This window comes from Alligator mississippiensis, chromosome 4 (genome assembly GCF_030867095.1).
Source record: "Alligator mississippiensis isolate rAllMis1 chromosome 4, rAllMis1, whole genome shotgun sequence".
Classification (NCBI taxonomy): Eukaryota; Metazoa; Chordata; order Crocodylia; family Alligatoridae; genus Alligator; species Alligator mississippiensis.
Window position 1 is genome coordinate 137,217,347 of NC_081827.1, and position 19,030 is coordinate 137,236,376.

General features: G+C 43.5%; 1 protein-coding gene across 2 annotated transcripts in view; it reads left to right on the top strand.

The window, feature by feature from the left end:
* BORCS5 (BLOC-1 related complex subunit 5) overlaps positions 1-19,030 on the top strand; it is a 124,196-nt gene that overhangs the window by 96,214 nt on the left and 8,952 nt on the right. The window lies entirely within an intron of this gene.

Here is a 19,030-nt window from a genome sequence, read left to right on the forward strand (position 1 = left end):
CCGTGCTGAGCAAGGGAGAGGGGCTGGTGCAGGGGCAGGTGCTGCCCAGCTAGGGTGGAGCACGGGACAGAGCTACAAGTGGTTCGTCTGGGGCGTGTGAGGAGGGCAGCTCCTGCCACTGCATGTATCCTCAGGGGAGGCATGGGGGGGCACATGCTCCGCTGGAGTTGTGTGTGGGGTGAAGGTGGGCTGCTGCAGGCTGCACCAAGGTTTTTTCCAGTGTATGTGGTGGGGGGTTGACCAGAGCTACACTTGGGTGGGGCGGGAGGAGGTGGCACTGGGAGGGGGCATTATAGGGCAGCTCCAGCCACCCCAAAATTCACCATAGCTCCCCCTCCCTGTCTGCCACCTGCCCCACCTTGCCCAGCCCAGGTGTAGCCCCGGGCCAGCCCCCACAGGAGGGAACAGCCTGGAACAGCCTCTGGTCCCAGTCTGCAGCAGCTACAGCAGCCTGCCCTTGTCCCACGCACACATCTGGGGGGCCTCCCATGGAGGTGTGTGCTGTGGTAGGAGCCACCCTTCTGCACCCCCAGACAAGCTGTAGCTCCGTCCTGTGCCCCACCCTGACTGTGCAGTGCCTTCCCCTTCCCCTGCCTCAGCCCTCCCTCCTTCACCACGGGGACCTCAATTTGCTGCCTCCCCCTTCCTTCCCCATCCTGCCCCAGAGACTTACTGGCAGGATGCTGATCTCCACACTGCTGTGCTGCGCTCCTGGCCATGTGCATGGAGCGACTACACACATGTACGTGGCATTTGTCAGCAACATTATCAGCCACATCAGCCAAAACAGGCCAATTGCTGATAATGTTGATTTTCTTTTTCAGTGCCAGTATGATATGGATTAATGTATCAGTGCACCTCTAATAGCCAGGGCCATTACCTCTTTCAGTTTGATTTAAAAATGTGAGCCCTGTTTTCTTTTAAAAACAAAACAATAATTTTCCTGTTCAGTGTTATTTCAGCTTTCTCTCATGTATGAATTATTGACAGCTGAATCTCCATCTGTCAGAATATTGCTTTTATTCAACATTTCTTATTAGAGGATTGCTAAATCGCACTACTGACACTTCTTCTTCTCACTAAAGAACACGAGAAAAAATGAGTGGGGGAGGGTGTGTGCAAGAGAGACAGAGTCTATATTGGTGCATTGTTTATGGCACCTAACATTAACTGCCAGCTTCTTATAAAAATGTCTTGGGTGTAGGTTTCTCTTAGTACATCTGTCCTCTGAATGCTGTATTGTGTAGGATGAAAACTGACAGCTTGTTGGATTAATCATACTCTGGGCATACTGTTCAGATAAATTGGAAGCCGATGGGAGAAGCTTATGTGATGACAGTGATGTGGAACCCAAGTGGATTTCTTTGTGTATATCTGTGCTAGGGGCAAAAAAGAGGTGGGTACGTTGGTGTGCATGCTCACACATCCGTGTTCATGAAAGAGAGAACAATTCAGTAGCTACCATATTGTAAAATCCTTAAGTTGACAGGACAAATTGTAGTTTAACCTTTATTTAGCAGTTTAAGGGGAACCTCATCTGTTGGGGTTTCTCCTATGAGAGTTAGATGCATTTTAGAGAGAGGTGAAGTCACTCCTGTGTACAGAGAGTTCCCCGTGATCTGCTAAATGTAAGGTAAAGCAACAACTTACCTATATATATTGGAATCCTTCAAACGTCTGTGGGTAAAAATTTGCCTTTTAGAATTAGTCTACGCCAGAGAGAGAAATTCCAAATGTATTCTTCCTTATTTATTTTTGTAGTAAGGAAAGCTGAAGTCTAGAGATCTGGGTAAAGGGCTAGAAACCTGAAGTTCTGTCAAATCTATTCCCAGCTCTGCCACTGACTGATTCCCTGGACTTGTGAGGATTACTGGCAGTCTAGTTTTCCTCAGATGCTGTGCCTCAGTCTTTGAAAGTCCATAAAATATAAGTTTTTAAATGTTCCTGATGTTCACTACATGCTTAGCTTTCTCTGCAAATTCAAGTTCTTCCAAACAGTACAATTTCAGCATTCAAAGTCACTAGTCACACATGAAAATCTTGGACTGGCTTCTTTCCAAAGAGGCAAAAAAGGGTCTAAAAGCAAGTAACTACAGATTCCTTTCTTAAAGAAGCTTCATGATATTTGGAATAGTTGATCTGACCTCTAGTTTGGAAGGAGTTGATGAAAACTATTAAGTGTTCCCCCTTTAAAAAACAAAATGTAATTTCTATACACAGGTGGTATAAAATTAATAACTTGAGCTGTGAACTGTCAAGAACTGTCATTTTTCATAGTAAAAGCATACACATGACTATAACGTATATCTGTAGCTGCCATAAACAAGCCCAGAATGGTGATAACTTCCAGAACAAAGGATTTAACTAAAATCCAAAAAGAAGTGAGAAAATATTGACCTGGACCAGTGATTCTCAATCAGGGTGATGTGCAATGTTAGCACAGTTAGGTATGCAAACACCTACATGATTCACAACAAAACCCCACAGATTTCAAATAGGAATCCATAGCGTCAAAAACATTCTGACCTGTTGTGGTCTTTCTGAGGTCTTTGCAACGCAAGAATTGCTCTATTATTTTTATGTAATCAAAAATTGAATGCAAGGAAAGAGCTGGCAAGAGCTGGCTGGTCTAAGGGTTGAGAACCTCTGACAGACCTTACACAATAGTGAAATATTGTCACAATTAAGACCAATATAAAATAAATATATGTAACAGACAATAAAGTTAATTTTAGCATGACCCTCTAGATTTTTAACCATTGTCATGGAGTGATGAGTAGGTTAGTAGTTTGTTAGATATAAAGAAGTTAATGCCAGTAATTGGTTTACCAGCTAGCTGATCATGAGTTATATTTGTTATATTTGACTTGAATATTCTCCATGGCAACACCATATTTTATTGATTTAGTAGTCCAGAATGGGGCGTGCATGGATTTTTACGAGTCCATTGCAAATAGTAGGTGGAGTGCTTTCAGCTGGTACATAGTGAAGTATCCGTGAGCATATCCTTAACATTTGTAAGCAACTCTCAATAGCTTTTGTAGTTCCATATTTGCCTACCTTGAACCCAGATGAACTAGTTTTAATATATGAAGTATATCATATATTTGAACATCTCCATTTCATTTACATGTAGAATTTATTTCTATATATGTCCAAACAGGTCTGAAAAGTAAACCTGACCTCAAAAGCCTTCGTAGATCTTGTGGAAAACTTTGAAAAGTTTTCATAACTTGTTCAAATAAAGTGCTTTATTTATCGATAGTAAATAATGACAGCTTAACTTGTACTGTGTATTGGTTTCTCCAATCCTGATTTAACAAAATTCCACAAAAATACTTATTTTGTTTGGGGGGTATATCAGTTTATAAATTCCATTTTGCTTTTGTGAGTTTCAGCCTCCATTTCAACTGCAACTTATTTTTGTGTCTTTCCTTTCATCATTTATTTTGTAGTGAAAACTTGAATCTTGGTGGGGAGACAGTCTGATGAAGCTGTGACAAAATGCCCAAAGGCCATTTCCATTGTCTGGCTCTCATCTAAAGAAACATGCTTGCTACTGGCAGGATGATTGACCTTAAGTAGCTCTCTGTCCAAAAACTGGTGGGGGGGTTGGTTGGTGGCAGTGTTGTAGGTATAATAAGGTTGTCAGAGTTGTTTGTTGGTTGGTGACTTCCACCGTGGCCCATCTGCAGTCCTACAACTATCTCAAACACCATATGTTAAACTTAGAGGCTAAGTACAGGCGTTCAAAAGCCGGAGCCTGAATTGATTCACTACCTACCTGCATAGTTTAAACTGATTTGCAAGTGAATAAACATTCACTTTTGATTCCAGAAATGTAGGCATATGCCTGCAGTGGCTCAGGCCAGAAGCCAGGGGAAGTGAGCCCTCCCTTCCCTTCTGTAGTGGCTGGGTGGGGGAAAGCTGAGCTGAGGGAAAGGGCATAGCAGGCCCCAGCTGGCCTGAGTATCATTCGGGAGGGGTTTAAACCCCCTTCATGGCCTGTAGGGATCCCAGCTGTGGTGTGCCTGGAGGGGGAGGAAGTAAGCAACCCCTACCCCCCAAGAATTGTAAATCTTATGTTTTGTCAAAGTAAATTGTGTGTATAAGAAATTCCTGTCTTAAACCTAAGTATCTTATTCAACTGCACGTTGTTACACCCTTCAGAAACTAGAGCTCCATCTGGTAGACAATCTTTGGAGTGGGGAATGTGTTCAAGCAGCAAGGCTGTTGCACTGTTGTGGTCTAGATAGCCAAAGTGTAGACTCCCATTGCCTAGGAGTGGGGACTGTGCTTGCTAGCATGGTTTAAGAGACCTAGAGCTCAATCACTGCTCAGATCCCAGGGGCATAGAAACATGTGGGACTTATCATTTGGATCTAATCACTAGTGTTTGTCCAGAGAGCAGAGTGAGATGGCTAATGGGTGATGGTACGGCATGTATTTTTAATGACTTTGCTGAATTGTCCCCTTAAGCACTGTTGTCATTGTCTACAGTTTTCCCAGTTACCACTGATGGTGACTCTGTATTCCATAGTATCAAAAAGTCAGACATTTGTTTTCCATAATTATAGAAACTGCTGAATCTAGTTTCTTTTACTAAACTGGATTAAGCAGAAATACAGGTACATATGTCAAGATGAGGCTTCCTCCATGACCTAATTTAGGCCTGCAGCCAGGAAAATAATTTCCTTAAGTTCCAAAGTACTTCCTTGTCCATAGATCTCACTTTAGTATAAAAGTGCATCTCTTGAAAAAGGCAGCCTTAGAGGATTGAAAACATGCCTATTAATCAAAACCAGACAAATGTGGAAGTAAAGGTGGGATTGCTTTGGACTGAACATCTTAAGAGTCATTTTGCAAGGCAGCGTTAACTCCCAGTATTGACTTTCAAACAAAATTTAGTTGTTTGCTTCACAAGCTGAAATTAGCAGAAGGCCAGATTCCAGGGAAAGTGTCTTGGGTATATAGTGTTTCTGAAATGCAGAAGAACTTGGTTTGCTATGTCACTTTTCTGTTTTCAAGATATTTAATGCTATGTTGCTATGCCTGTCATAAAAGCATATTAAAGAACATAATGTTCTGATAGGAATTCAGTGCATTTAATAAATTCTTCCAAGGCTTGGAGTTACGAAATTGAGGACTGTGGCAGTTGATCAGGTTTTGTGTTTCACATTACTGCTCTGATGAAGTGTTATATTTACAAAGAATGGAATTTACTGAGCAGGCACCAGCTTACAGAAAAAATGTTTAATATTGTTAAATTGGAAGCTAGCATCATGCCCTTCAGTTGATCTTACTTTTTTCCCTGCTTCCTTTTATCTAAATATGCTGGTAGGTAGAATCCCAGGGTGCGAGAAGGCAGGTTACTTAGAATCACAGAAAAATAGGGCTGGAAGAGATCTCTGGAGATCATTTAGTCAAAACCGCTGCCTGAGGCAGGCTCATCCCTATCCAAACCATCCCATACAAATCCTTTTTTACATAATCAACCCTGTCACACAACCTAACCTGCCACAGGTAAAGCAGGGGGGCAGCAGTGGTCAGCATCTTACCCAGCAAGAATCAAATTTGAAAACATACCTGCATTCACAAGGTTTAACCTTTTTATTAAGGTCAAGAATGTATTGGGTAGAGCCTGGGTACACTGCCAATGTGCCTTCATTGTGTTTCACAAGATAGTCTAGCCGGCATTAAGGGCTGAAAGAATCCAAGTAGCATTACTTCCACTTGTGACAGACTGATATTTGAGCTTTGTTCTCTGGTGTATTAACTTATTGTGTGACTTGATTTCTTTGTAGACCCCCTTCACCTCTGTTCCCAGAACACTTGTGACTGGCTGGCCTACCTGGCTTACTTCTGTCTCTCCTGAGCAGTCCCTATTTGGGAAACCAACTAAATTAGTTTGGTGGAATAGCTTTTTCAGGTTACTTTCCCCATGTAGAAGAGCCCTTAACCAAACAAGAACTTCCAACAAGTAGCTCAAACAAGAATAAAAGGCAGCAAACACTTCCTTGGAGTCACTAAAATCTTAGCAGATGTGAGTCTGAATTCACATGTGGAGCAGATCAAATCAGCTGTAAAAAACAACAACAACAAAACCAAAACAAAACAAAAAAACCCACCCCTCTCCCCCAAATGTAGGTAGTCCCTGAATGTGTGTTTCCAGAAGGGACAGGGTAGTAATGCCATTTGTGAAACCTCGTTTGGGAATACTGCTTACAGCTCTGGTAGCCTGTACTCAGAAGAGCGGAGTTCAAACAGGAACAGCTGCAAAAAAGTGTTGCTGGGATGACCAGGGGCATCTTACAACAGCCTGTCTTCAGGAGAGGAGTCTAGAACAGCTAGGCTTGTTTAGTTCAGGAAAGCTAAGGTGGGGAAGGAGCCATGATTTGGTCTCCTTAAGTATATTGGAGGGAGATTGACACACTTTCCTCCTTGGTGTTTACTACCTGTTACAAGCAGCTTCTAAAATACAGTGTTGGCACACAGACAAATGGGCATGAATCGACTGTGAATAAACTTAGTCTGGAAATTAGGGGGAGGTTTATAACCACTGGAGCTGTGTGGTTCCAGGACAGTCTCCCCGTCAGCGTAGTGTGTGTGTGGGCAAACGACTTTGCTTATTTTCAGATGAAGGTTGTTATTCCAAGTGGGATTATAAAATACAATTGCTTTAGGCAGAAGGACATTGGATTTTGACCCAGGAGACCTCTTCTGGTTCTCTGTTCAAGTAAGGGGATGCCATCTTTACACAGTTATCTTCCAGATAGTTTCAGAGTGAAAGCATACTTCAAGACTGCTGAACTTTTTCCATTGTTCCCTATCTTCAATATGTAATGCTTTGCCCATTGGCCTTGTTGAGCTGAAATTTTCAAGGTGCCAATCCTACCCATAAGTGATTTCCCCCTGCCTCTTCTTGGAAAATATGAGCAAGGAACAACTCCGCTGCATTTTATCCGAAGTGAAAAATTATTTGTAATCTCTTTCTCTCCTTTTATAAGAAGAGGTCTACTGCTGCAGTGTTTGTAAAGGCAGAAATTTTAGGATTTGGCAAGGCAGATGACCCTCACTGAAAATGATTCAAAGACAACTGCTGGCCAAATTGTCTTCCTTTTAAAGACCAGCAGTCTCGTAAAGTGGAGTTTTATAAGAGGATGTGCACTTGAATGAAGTGCATTCGTCTCCTATACAGCGGTTAAGGTTTTTTTCAAAAGTAGGCTCCCAAAGTTAGGCGCCTGAATTCTGGGTTAAGTGCTGCTGCAAAAGTGGCCTTTGAGAGCCAGAAGGTGCTCCGTATATTCAAAAAATTGGGCTGCTCAAGACACAAACACACCTTTAGATGCACGAGTCTAGGCACCCAGTTTTGAAAACATTGGCTGCTTTTATCCCTTGAAATACCTAATGTACAGAATCCCAGTGTGTGTTTTTTCTGAACTTATACTAGCAGCCCTTTAGCTGGCACTTTCACATAAATCAGATGTGATCTGTCTAGATGATTTCATGCTAGAAACATAGCAAAATTACCCCTTTTTTCAGTGTAAATAATTTTTCTCTGTCTCCCTTTATGAATGTAAGGGTTTTTTCCTTAGCATTTGCATGAGACTTGCATGGATGTAAAAAGGTCTTCTCTTAGTAGTTACATGACTTGTTGTGAGTGATTATCTCTGAGGGCCCGTATAAAAAGCTGAATAGGATAGAGCACAGTGTGTAGTGGCAAATATTTACGAAGCTTGACAGAGTCCAGCTTACTGACCGTATCCTCCTGGACTACTCTAGTATACTGGGAGAGAAACAGAAATTACTTGGAGCCCCCAGCACAGTACAGATGCTGCCATTTGGATGTTCTAAAGGCATATGTGAAAAAACTGCTGTGATAAGGGTTCAGCAAATGTAGCTTGAATTCTTGCATCCAGAGCCAGGTAAGCTTCAACAAAGCAAGGAAAAAGATGGCATGGTGATCTGCATGACAGGCAAGCACAGTGGTTGTTAGTATATGCAAGGCCCAGCGCATGGAGCAGTGATATGTTTGTTCAAAAACTGGTAGATGTTTAAGGCCAAAAAAGGAGCATTAGAGTCTCCCTGCTAACTGAGCCCATGGACAGTTTTCCCGGTAGTCTAGGTGCAAACTGAAAGTTAACCACTTGCTTTTCAAATTCCTCTGCTTTGTTTTACCTTTTGGGGTTTGAAATAACTGGTCATGCCTTGTACATTTATTTTGGGGTGGAAATTAAAAGGCATCCATTGAGCCATCTAAAAGAGGCCTGGTTTTCAGGTGAGAGTAAAGCAGAGTGCAGCCCTTCCTGAGAGCCAAGTTTCTTTAGGTTCAGTCCCACTCTTCCCCCCCCCCCCCCCCCCCAAAAAAAAAAAAAAAAAAAAAAAAAAAAGGATCCCAAAGTCATGAATCACTTTCAGAATTAGAGCCTGGAACTCTTGATTCCAAAATGATCCAGTGCTCCTAGTCCCTCTCCCTTCTTTGTGTGATATCTTAAAGGCTTGCTGTAGTCTTGGGCTAGTTTGCTGGGGAAATACATGCCTTTACGTTTTATGTTTCAGTTGTCCTCACTGGGGAGCTTCCAGAAGACTGTATGTGTGAGTGGAAGTGTAGGCTTTCAGAAACTGCCAGACTTCAGGCTCCAAAATGAAGGCAGGATGGATACACCACCTTCAAAGGCTGTTGTCCTGGATATGAAGGTGTTTTCTTGTATTGAAGAGTGATTCTCACAATCTGTGTGTGCTCTTTCCTGATGAAACCGCCAATCCAGAGAGAGTGACTCTCTCAAAACCAAACAAACCAGCAAAAAAAACCCCTTAATGACCAGTAACCCAAATGACATTGAGATTCTCCTTCTGCTGTAGAAGGATGTAGAAACGCATTAACATTACTTTCTTAAAAAGACGAAGGGACAGAGGGTGAGAGCTTGCTCCCTTAAGCTATGCCATGCTCAGCCTTTGCTCAACCTCATTCAAGGTAGGCAACCTGTGGACCAAATGAGGGGTGCAGGGTCAGTTTGCAGATCAGATCAAACCCCATGTGCAAGAATTGGGCCTCACTACTTATATGTGCTGGGATTGGATCCCAAGGCCCTGTGCTGCCTCCACCTGGACATCCAGCTCTGGAGGCCCCACACCAACCCCACATCCCAGGATTGGGCCATGCACTGCCCTGCATGCCTGATCTAGTGGGTCCGTGTAGAGCCCCACGGGCTGGATGACACAGTACCTGGGACTGGGATCTGGCCTGTAGGTTGGGGATTGAACACCCCTGAGATATATGCTATGCCCTTCTGCTCTTCTGTTGGCTTCCCTGACTTTCTTAAAGGTTTAGACATAATGTGAGTGGCAAAGTTCATTATCTCATTTTTAGCAGGTTTGTCTTGGTCTAATTGAAAAGAAAAGAAGCAGCTGTCAGCTCCCGGGAGTGAAGCTGTGGAAAACAACTGCCTGAAAACTTAATGATATTGTTTTTGACAGCATATTTTCAGTAAATACCTTTTAACTTTTAAAAAGAAATCAGTGATCTTTATAAGAAACATCTCATTTAAAAGCTTAACTGCTTTTTTAAAATCAAAGCCACAAAGGCTGTTGTACAGATAGAAAAACAGCTTGCATAAAACTCCACTTGGTAGAAATTAGTAATTTTGACATGTTGGAAATGCAGATCTGAAATTTATAGTAAAGGGAAGCTTTAATGGTAAATAACACTTATGAGTATTGTAGTCTATAGCATTCCAGCTGGGGCTGGGAATGTTTTGGATGAGTAATATGTCGTCATCGTAGAATCAGGAAGTGGGGGAATTGGAGGCTATATTTTTATAACAGAACTGTTTGGTAAGTTGACATCAGAGTTCTGTAAGTTAGCACTAGTCTGTCCAAAATGAATGAGTGTTTCTCCTGCAACCATTTAATTAAAGACAGGCAAGGGCTTTTTCATTTATTTATGTAGAGGCTCATTGCTTCAGAACAGAAGTTCTTTAAGGACACCAAAATTAAATTTCACTGCCTTTGTGCCCCCCTTGGACATGTTAAGACTGCATTTTACTTGCTGAAGTTAGGTAAAGGACTAGTGTTTTTAAAATGGCCCAGCGTTTTATGGTGCTGCATGTATGACAGTCCCTAATTACTTAGGGCTTTTTACAGGTCAAAACCAGTACTGTACCTTTTCATTTCTACCCAAAAACTAATAGGCAGAGAACATAGGTGCCCTAGTATGTGCACTCCAATCCCCGTTTGAGTGAATAGTAATTTCATAACTAGCTTCACTCTGTGATTTCTTTTAAGGTGTAACTTCATGTCGGGCATAGTCATACACCTGGAAAATGTTCGTTTTTGTTAAATCAATCAAATGAACACAATCAAGTGAAGTGGAGAAAATTTGCTGACAAAATTAGTTCCTTGACATTGACTGTGGTTGCATATGAAACAGATTAGCACTAGGCAGGGGTAGGAATGGCAGAGGATATAAATGCTTTAGAAAAGTGGATACTGAGATACTGTTTGAACTCGTCATGATGACAAATTTTGTTAACTTCCATGTTTCCGCAACAAGGGGGGAAAAGCTTGTTTTTTTTTCCAACTTACTCTTGTCGCTCATAAGTATAAACACAGTATGTGATATACTTTCTTAAGAGTTTTAAAACCTTAAGGGACTATCTGCTGCCCAAAGCAGAATACCAGGGAGGGAGTTGGTTATTTTGGACAGGAACCTAGTGATGATTCACTTTTCACAGATCTCCAGGGAAGTGTTAGCCTCTTAATTTCACCAGGATACATACAAACCTCAAAGTTATTATCTGGCACTTGAACTGGCAACCAGTTTTACCATGTGTAAATAATTGTTACACTGTCTGTCTCAGTAGTACCCTGTAGTGGTGACTTGGGCAGATTATCTGTATGGTGTATTAGAAAGTATTGCCTCTCATTAGTCTGAAAAGTATTGGCTTTTTTTTTTTTTATTTGATCTCCAAGTTCAACTTCAGTTACCTTCAACTTCACTCTTAGCCATTGTCATAAAGGCAAGAATAAGAATTGTGCATAGCAAGTTTTAACATCAGTAGACAGGAATTGTCCACAACAAAATCTGTGGGAATTATATTTAATCATGCAACAGTAGGAACAGGTCTCTTTTCATGTTGGATGTATTTAAGCCGTATAATGAAGCTTAGTAGATACTACACCAGATATGGACCTGAGAGCTTAGTTCTGTTCCTTGCTCTGTCATTGGACTGGGGGATGATTTACTGAACCCTGACGGGTATCTCTTTCGGGTTATTTAGAGCTATCAGGGTAAGAGCTCAGCATGCCCCATGCAACATATTGATTACAGTGACCACTGACGAGTTCGGGGTCAAGTGACAACTGGTACGCACCACTCCTGCTGGGATTCGTGACTAGTAATCATTACGAGATTTATCCCACTTGGGAACAGACTCCTTGGACTGAGTCCCTTGAGTGCCTGGTCCCCTGGGGTACACACAATTTGGACTGGTACTGTGCCAGCCTTTGTTGTGCAGCTGGGCAATCACACTCTCCATCTTATAACTGCATGGCAAACAGTTTTGGCTAGCAGCATTGCTGACTAGCAAGCAATCTGCTGAGGATATTGCATTTAAGCAAAGAGAGCCGCCAAGTGCCCACAAAGCACTCAGCAGTGGGGTAGAACACCCCAGTTGCACTGAGCCAAGGTCTGGCGGCCACCATCAGCCGTCTGTGGGAACCACGGGAAGATACTTGGCCCAGTCCTACTGCAACTATGTAACCAAACCAGAGCATTTCCCTCAAAAGAGACACCTCCATAAGAGAGTCATAAGTGATTCAGTTCTATTCTCTGTGCTTTGGTTCCCCTATCTGTATAATGGGGAATAATGATACTGATTTCCTTTGTGAAATGCTTTAAAAAATCTACTGAAAAGAAGTACTCTCAAATGCATTTAGCTGGTAATTATTTTAACAAAAGCCTCAGAACTTCATAGCAATATTTAAGTGAAAAGAGATTCCAGTCAGATCTTATGTTAAGGACCCTTTGTTAGGGGTCTGGTTAAAGGAAAAAATAGAAGCACTGAAGGGAGCTTCTGAGAGACATGCATGATATTGCAGTCAGGGCTTGTGGAAGGCACAGATATATAGCTTATACCAGGGCTGTCAACCTCTTTGCCTCCCCCACCGGGGCTGGATTCAGACCATGAGGCTCCTCCAGGCCATTTCTGGACCCATCCCCAGCAGCAGGGTGAGCAGCAGTGGCATTACTTCTTGCAGGTGCCTGAGTTGGCTCAGGAAGCTTCTTGAATTCGTGTTGCCACCTTCCCACTCTGGACTTTCCAGTACTTCCAGGAGTCCCTCTTGAATTTCCAGTCCCTCCTTCAGGAGGCTAAATGACACGGCTCCACAGGCCAGATCTGGTTAATGGTCTGTATGTTTGACACCCCTGGCCTATACCATGCAAAGCTCATATAATTTGTATAAAACCCTTTATTTTCAAATAAATAACTTATGGGGTTGCTTTAAATCAGGGGTGCTCAAACTCTGACGTATTGCATCTGGCCACGGGGCTCCCTATGGGTTGGGAAATTTGGTGACAAGACAGCAGTGGCCATTCCCCCCTGCCAAATTCCCAAGGCCTGTGTGGGCGGTCACAGCCAGGCTGCTGCATCCCTTACCTCCCACAGGACTGGGCCATTTCCCCTGCCCCCCACATCTAGATTGGAGCCAGGCCACACCCTTCCCCATCCAGGGGCCAGGCTGGGGCTGAAGAACACCCCCTTTCCCTCTCTGCAGGGCCAAGTCAGTTCCCCCCCACTGCATGGGACTGGGTTGGGCCAGGCCATATCCCATCCCAAACCCTGCCTCCTTCCCCCATCCCAAAAGACTGAGTCAAGCTCCCTGTGGAGCTGGGCTGCCGCACCCCTCCCCCCCCAGCCTCTTCCATGTGGCCAGATGGGGCCTCCTGCCGCACATACAACCTTGGTCCACAAAGGTGAATGATTTAAGAGCAACTTTGCCTTACAAGTTCTGTACCCTTGGCTCAATTTACGTGCTGCAGCCCAGCTACTACTGCCATACTGACACAAGGGCTTTGGCATAAAGCAGTGATTCTCAACTTTTTCGACTCAAGGCATCCCTGGATAGGCTTGAGGCACCCACTGGAAAATGCCAACTCTTATTTTTCACTCTTTTTTTGCAAGAAACTAGAGCAATTCTTCTGTTGCAGAGAACTCAAAGACCACAACTATGGATTTTTTTTACATCTGTAGTGCAGGCTTAGATTTCTATTTGAAATTCTCAAACATTGCACCCTGGTTGAGAATCCCTGGCATAAAGAAACACTGGAGGTTTACAGATGTGGAGTCTGGCCCAGATTCCAGCATACTGTTTAATCCAGTAATGCTCAATCTTTTGCTCTGCTGCCTCCCCCAACCCCATACCTCCTGGGGCTGGGCCCCAGTGTCTCTGGATCAGGCCCCGGGCTGTCTCTGCATGTAGATTCAGCTTGCTGTCTTACCCACAGGGCTCCCCACAGGTCTGGAAATTTGGCAGTTGCTACTCCCATCACCAAATTTTCAGGCACCTGGGTGCCCCTGTGCACTGGATCTGCCCCATGGGCCAGTGGTTAAGCATCCCTGGCTTAATCCCTGCTGATCTAGTTAGAATTAATGTGTGTGATCTCTCAGCCCCTGGTCATGCATGCGTGCTGAATGAACTCTTGGTGACACTGGCATCAGAGGCAGGTTACATAACCAGAAAAGGAGATGGCTAAGCTGAGCTCAGTCTTTGATGTGGCAACCAAAACTTGAAAGCATCTAGTTCACTAACGTTTACCGGGCAGCAAAGTAGCAAAACTGTATTGGCAATGCACACTGACACTCAAACAGCAGGGTTCAGGATTTCTTATCGCTGCCCACGTCTCTTGCCTGCAGTATTCTGCACTGTCTGGGTTATCCACCCTCATACACTTTGCATTTACCATCACAGGAGCAACAGGGAACAGCAATAGGATATGACACTTATCAACAACCAAAAAAGGCAACCCAGAAACAATGTTTTCTCTAGCATGTGACAGAGAAAGGGGCTGCCTTCAGCTTGGCATGCATTGCTTTAAGAGCATTTCCACCCCAGCTCATCATGACTAATATTCCATGCAGTCACGTTCCTGTCTGTCGGTTCTCAGATGTGATTTCTGTGCAGCTGCAGGAAGAAATTCATGCTGACAGCATGCAGCAGAGGCCATTTAAGTGGAGGGCATTGCTCTAATAAGTGAGGAAAGAAATGTGACTAGCAGAAGGGGAGGGTAGAGTTACGGTCGATTTTATAGAACCTCCTAGGACTCAAGTTATTGGTAGATCCACTTTTCAGGTGCTAAGAAAACCTGCTGGTTAAGAGGAATAGGAGTCTCTCTCTTTGGTAATGCAAAACTCTAGAGCTCTTGGTTCAGAGATGATACCATTTATTAGACCAAATAAGAAATTGCAAAATATTGTCTTTTCTGCACGTTTTCAGGCTCACATGCCTTTCCTCAGGCTCAGGGGAAAATAAAGATGGTAAAAAGTTCCCACAGGTAAGAAATAAAACTTCATTTTTGCACAAAGGAAGCTGAAGATAGAAGTCTGTTCCTCTGTGTCCATGAGAGTGTCTTTGTGAGTTGTTCATCTTTGAACCAAGAGTTCTAGAGTTTTGCATTTCGTTTTGTCTCAGACCAATACGGCTACCAAATACATCTCTCTTTCCTATTCATTTTTTTTCCTACTGGAAAAACAAGCAGGCAGCTTTCAGAGCCGATTTAAATCCTTCATTTTCTGATGTAATATTTTAATTCTGTTCAGCAGCCTGAAATAAAAAGAATTCTGGGATGAGTACAACAGTTTGTGTGTAACATAACTAAAATGCCATGAATTGCTTTGGTGTTGAATCTGTATATTTACAAGTGGGTCTGCAAATTGTAGAGTCTCTTTAGTACCTTATCAGTTCAGAGCAGTGAGCTGTATACTTGGAGAGATAATATGCGTAGTCCATTTTAGGGAAAATTCATTTAACAGCATGGCTGAAACTGATTAGAGTCAGTGTCCATTTTTGCTACTTTATGCTGCTAAAGGAGGGCCTGGAAAACACTAATTTATTGAAAAGGGAAAAATATCTGTTTTTATTTAAAAAATATCAAACCATGGCTTCCCTGACTTGCAAAAGGGTTTCTTTTGCGAAGGAAGGAGAAGGAAGAGAGGGGAAGTCTGGGAAGATGTGTGTTATAAGTTCTTGTAGTTCAATTAAAAATATTTCTGTCTCTCCCCAAGTCCCAGTTAGGAAGAATCATGGGGTGCCTATACATGTGCTCGGGTGTGGGGGTTGGCAGGCATTTTAAATAGAGTGATTCCTGGAGAGCCGCTTTAATTAAAACGCCGCAACATCGTGAGTATAAAGCTCGTCATCTGACGAGCTTTAGTTAAAGCACCCCAGCGGCCCACAGGGGGGCTGTGGCGATGCTACAGCATTCTAATTAGAGTGTGGAGCAGACTTGATTAATCATGTATAGGCACCCGTGTTTTTTAAGGATTTGGATGAGGACTTTAGTTCTCTGTTCTGCCTGGACTTCCTGATTTCCATCAATCCAATGGCTGTTGAAATATTCTTTCTTCTCTCTAAATCATACCTCTGTATCTATAAAATGGCAATAATTTTTCATGGTTATTTGAAGAATAAATTAATTTAATTGTGAATGATGGGGTGATGGCAGGAACTAGTAACAGATGAAGCACTGCTCTGCTGTGATTTGAGTGCTGAATGTTGACCTGGTTATCAGACATTTACTGTGACTCTATTGATCTAGTTTAAGTAAATAGATCAGGGCTAGGCCATGCCCCCTTCCCTCTGGGCCACTGAGCTAGGGCTAGGCCACACCTCTTCCCCCGCTACCTGCAGAGCCAGGCCATGCCCCCTTCCTCCTGCAGGGTTGGGCCATGCTCTCCCCTCCCCTCCACCTCCTATGGAACTGGATCAGGGCCAGGTCATGGCCCCTCCCCCCAAGAGATCAGGTTGAGACTAGCCCAAGCCCCCTTCCACATGTGGCTGGATTGGGGCCAAGCTGCCCTCTTCCCTTCTCTGCACAGCTGGATGGGGCCCTGCCAGATCTGACCCCCAGAGGAATCAGACACTGCCCATCCAGCCCACCAGCCAGAAAGGTTGAGCACCATTGCAGTAAATGGCAGCTAAGTCCCCATGGAGTCAACACTTGTGGGTGAAAGCCATTGGCTCAGAGATATGTGGCTTGAGTTCCTCATGTGAAGCCTTCTGAACTGTTTTGCTCAATTAATGCTTCAGCCCTTCTAACTATTTGCACGTACAGCCAAAATGCAGCCAAATTCATGCAAGCACCCTCCTTTTCTTTCTCCCTCGCAGGTCATGTTTAACGTTTTTTTGCCTCCACTTTGGTAACTGAGGATAATGACGCTCAGTAGCATAACTAGGAGCAGGTGAGCAGCAAACTAGCTCAGTTGCCAGTTTTAGAGGGGGAGCCAGAATAACAGTTTCCAGCAGCTTGCAGCCACTGGTGTGTGGGGAGCTCATGTGGCGGTGGCAGCAACCTCCAGTGTGAGGGGACACTGCCACAGTGGCAGAAGCAGCCCCCACTCTGAAGAGGACTTGGTCATGGCGGTGGCAGCAGCAGACCCTGCTGTGAGGAGAGACCGCACTGTGGCAACTGGAGTCGTTTGAGTCCCTGGTGAGATTCTCCCCTGCCACTTCTCTGGTCCTTGATGCAATACCCCCCTCCCCTGCCGGGGCACCAACATTCCCACTGACACCTCTGATAACACCTATAGCTGCAAAGTTCCTAGAGATCAAGATAAAATGTGTTGCACAGGAATGACTAATCCTGCTTGTTTAATTGAGAGTTGCAAGGCCATGCAAAGAGTCTATCTTTGAGGGAAAATTTTAACCCCAGATCAAGGTTTCTACTTAGGCCTGCATTATGTTTAACAAAAGACGCTGACATCAGAAAGGAAACCTACTGACTACTGTCTCTCATTAGCTGGGACATTTCTAGGCCCTGGATTGAATTTAATTCCATTCCATGCAAGCGCTGTGGTGGTCTGGATTTTTTTACACACTGCAATTTACAGAGCTAGCACCAAAGTACTAAATTATTAAGCTAGTGCTTTAATGGAAACCCCTGCACAGGCTTAAATTGTTTCCACACTACTTGGCGTTTCCTGCTCTGCTGGTTTGCATTTGGTTCTGTGCGTGAAAGGGCCGAGGGAGGAATCCACAGGGACGAACAGAGGCAAAAGCAAGGATTTCAACCTGAGAGCAATAGGAAGCAGGCTAAGAGAATGAAAGGTTAATGGATCCTGTATGCAGCACTGGTGGAGGTGATATAAAAACTGCTTTTCAATCCCCAGGGCAATAAAGCAGACACATGTTGTTTTAGTGCTATTTGTAACTTGGATTTCTTAGTAAAATATTTTCTTTCCTGCCAGTTTTTTTCTCCCCTTGATTTCTTCCCCAGTGTTTGAAAAGGAGTGCGTGTATGCATACAAACATAACTCCCTCTCTTTTTTTTTAAGCTTTGCCATGCTTGGACAAAATCAGCTGAGTTCAATGCTCATTTTAGCAAACCTTTGTCTTCGGTCATCACCCCCCAGATGCACAACCCAGACTTAAGAACAGCCAAAGAACTCTTCCTACTTACTTCATGCTAGTGGATGCTGGCGTGGGACATCAGTTGTACATGTGGTTTGCAGTACCACAAATGGCATGCAGGGCATATGAACACATTTGAATGTGCACACGTGCTAATTTGCAGTCCAGTAGGGGTTTTTTTTTCTTTTGACACCAGGAGATCCTGATGTAAAAAAACAAAAATTGCCACTAAAAAAAGCGGTGTGGTGCATGCGGCAGCAGTGTGCGGTACCAGGAAGGGAGTCTGGCCAGCTGCTGGCCAGGCCTTGAGCACCCAGATCGCAGCTGCTGCATGCCAGAGTGCACGTGCAGGGGCATGCCCAGGGACAAATAGCAACAGCAAAAATATGTGCCGCTCCTGTTTGTCCTATAAGGAATGCATGTATGCGCTCATGGGAATGCACCCAATTATTTCAAACGAGTTACCTTGGTTAAATCTGTCCTTACCAACCAGCAGTATTTGGTGCCAGTTGGGGGGAGGGGGAGGGGGATGAGAGAGAGATTGTCTCCTCATAAAAATGCCTTTACTTCCCACTGTTTGCAGTCATGTGACTAGATAATAGAAACTCTTTACAGGTACACTGGCAATTTGTCTCACTGTGGGACCTTGATATGAAATGCTGGTATTTAAAGCAGAAGACCAATGGTCTAAAGCAAAGCAAAGCCATCACACTGGGTTTTTCTTATCCTTAGCTAGTTGCTAACACTAACATTTTCTTTAGTTACAACTGTGTTCCCTGAAGTCAGGATAAAATATGTCCAGAGATCTGTCCTCCTTCAGTTCATGATTGTGAGATCCCACTTACCAGTGCTATGTGCTGTGAGCAAGTCTTTTGCCCAAGCGCTCAGAAATACCATAGTTTGAACAGCCAGCAGAGCATGTGATTATAGAGCTTGGTATTTGGCGTTTCTGAGGGTTTGGAATATAACTGGAATACAATGGCTGTGAATGAGAGATGTATTCACTAAATCGTTCAATACATTAAATGATTAAAAAATATGACATAACCTGTCATGCATCCATTATAAACGGCTAACAGCTGGAACTTTTAAGAGGCTTCAGATACAAAAATGTTGTTGACTAGATGGTTGGAAAGAGATGATGCATTTTGAATTACAAAAATTGCCCTTTGTACAGAATAATAGTAACTTTGATTACAGTTGCACTTTGATTAGACTATGGTTGCATTTTGATTAATTGCTAGTGTGCTTGCATTGCCACAAGAGCAACAGCAAAATCAATCTACTTTTAATATACCATTGAAGTGGGGGGGGGGGGGAGGGTCTTAATACCTTCATTTTTAGAATTCTGGTACATTACTGACAGTAGTAACGCACCACAGATATCCATCAACGCATGAAG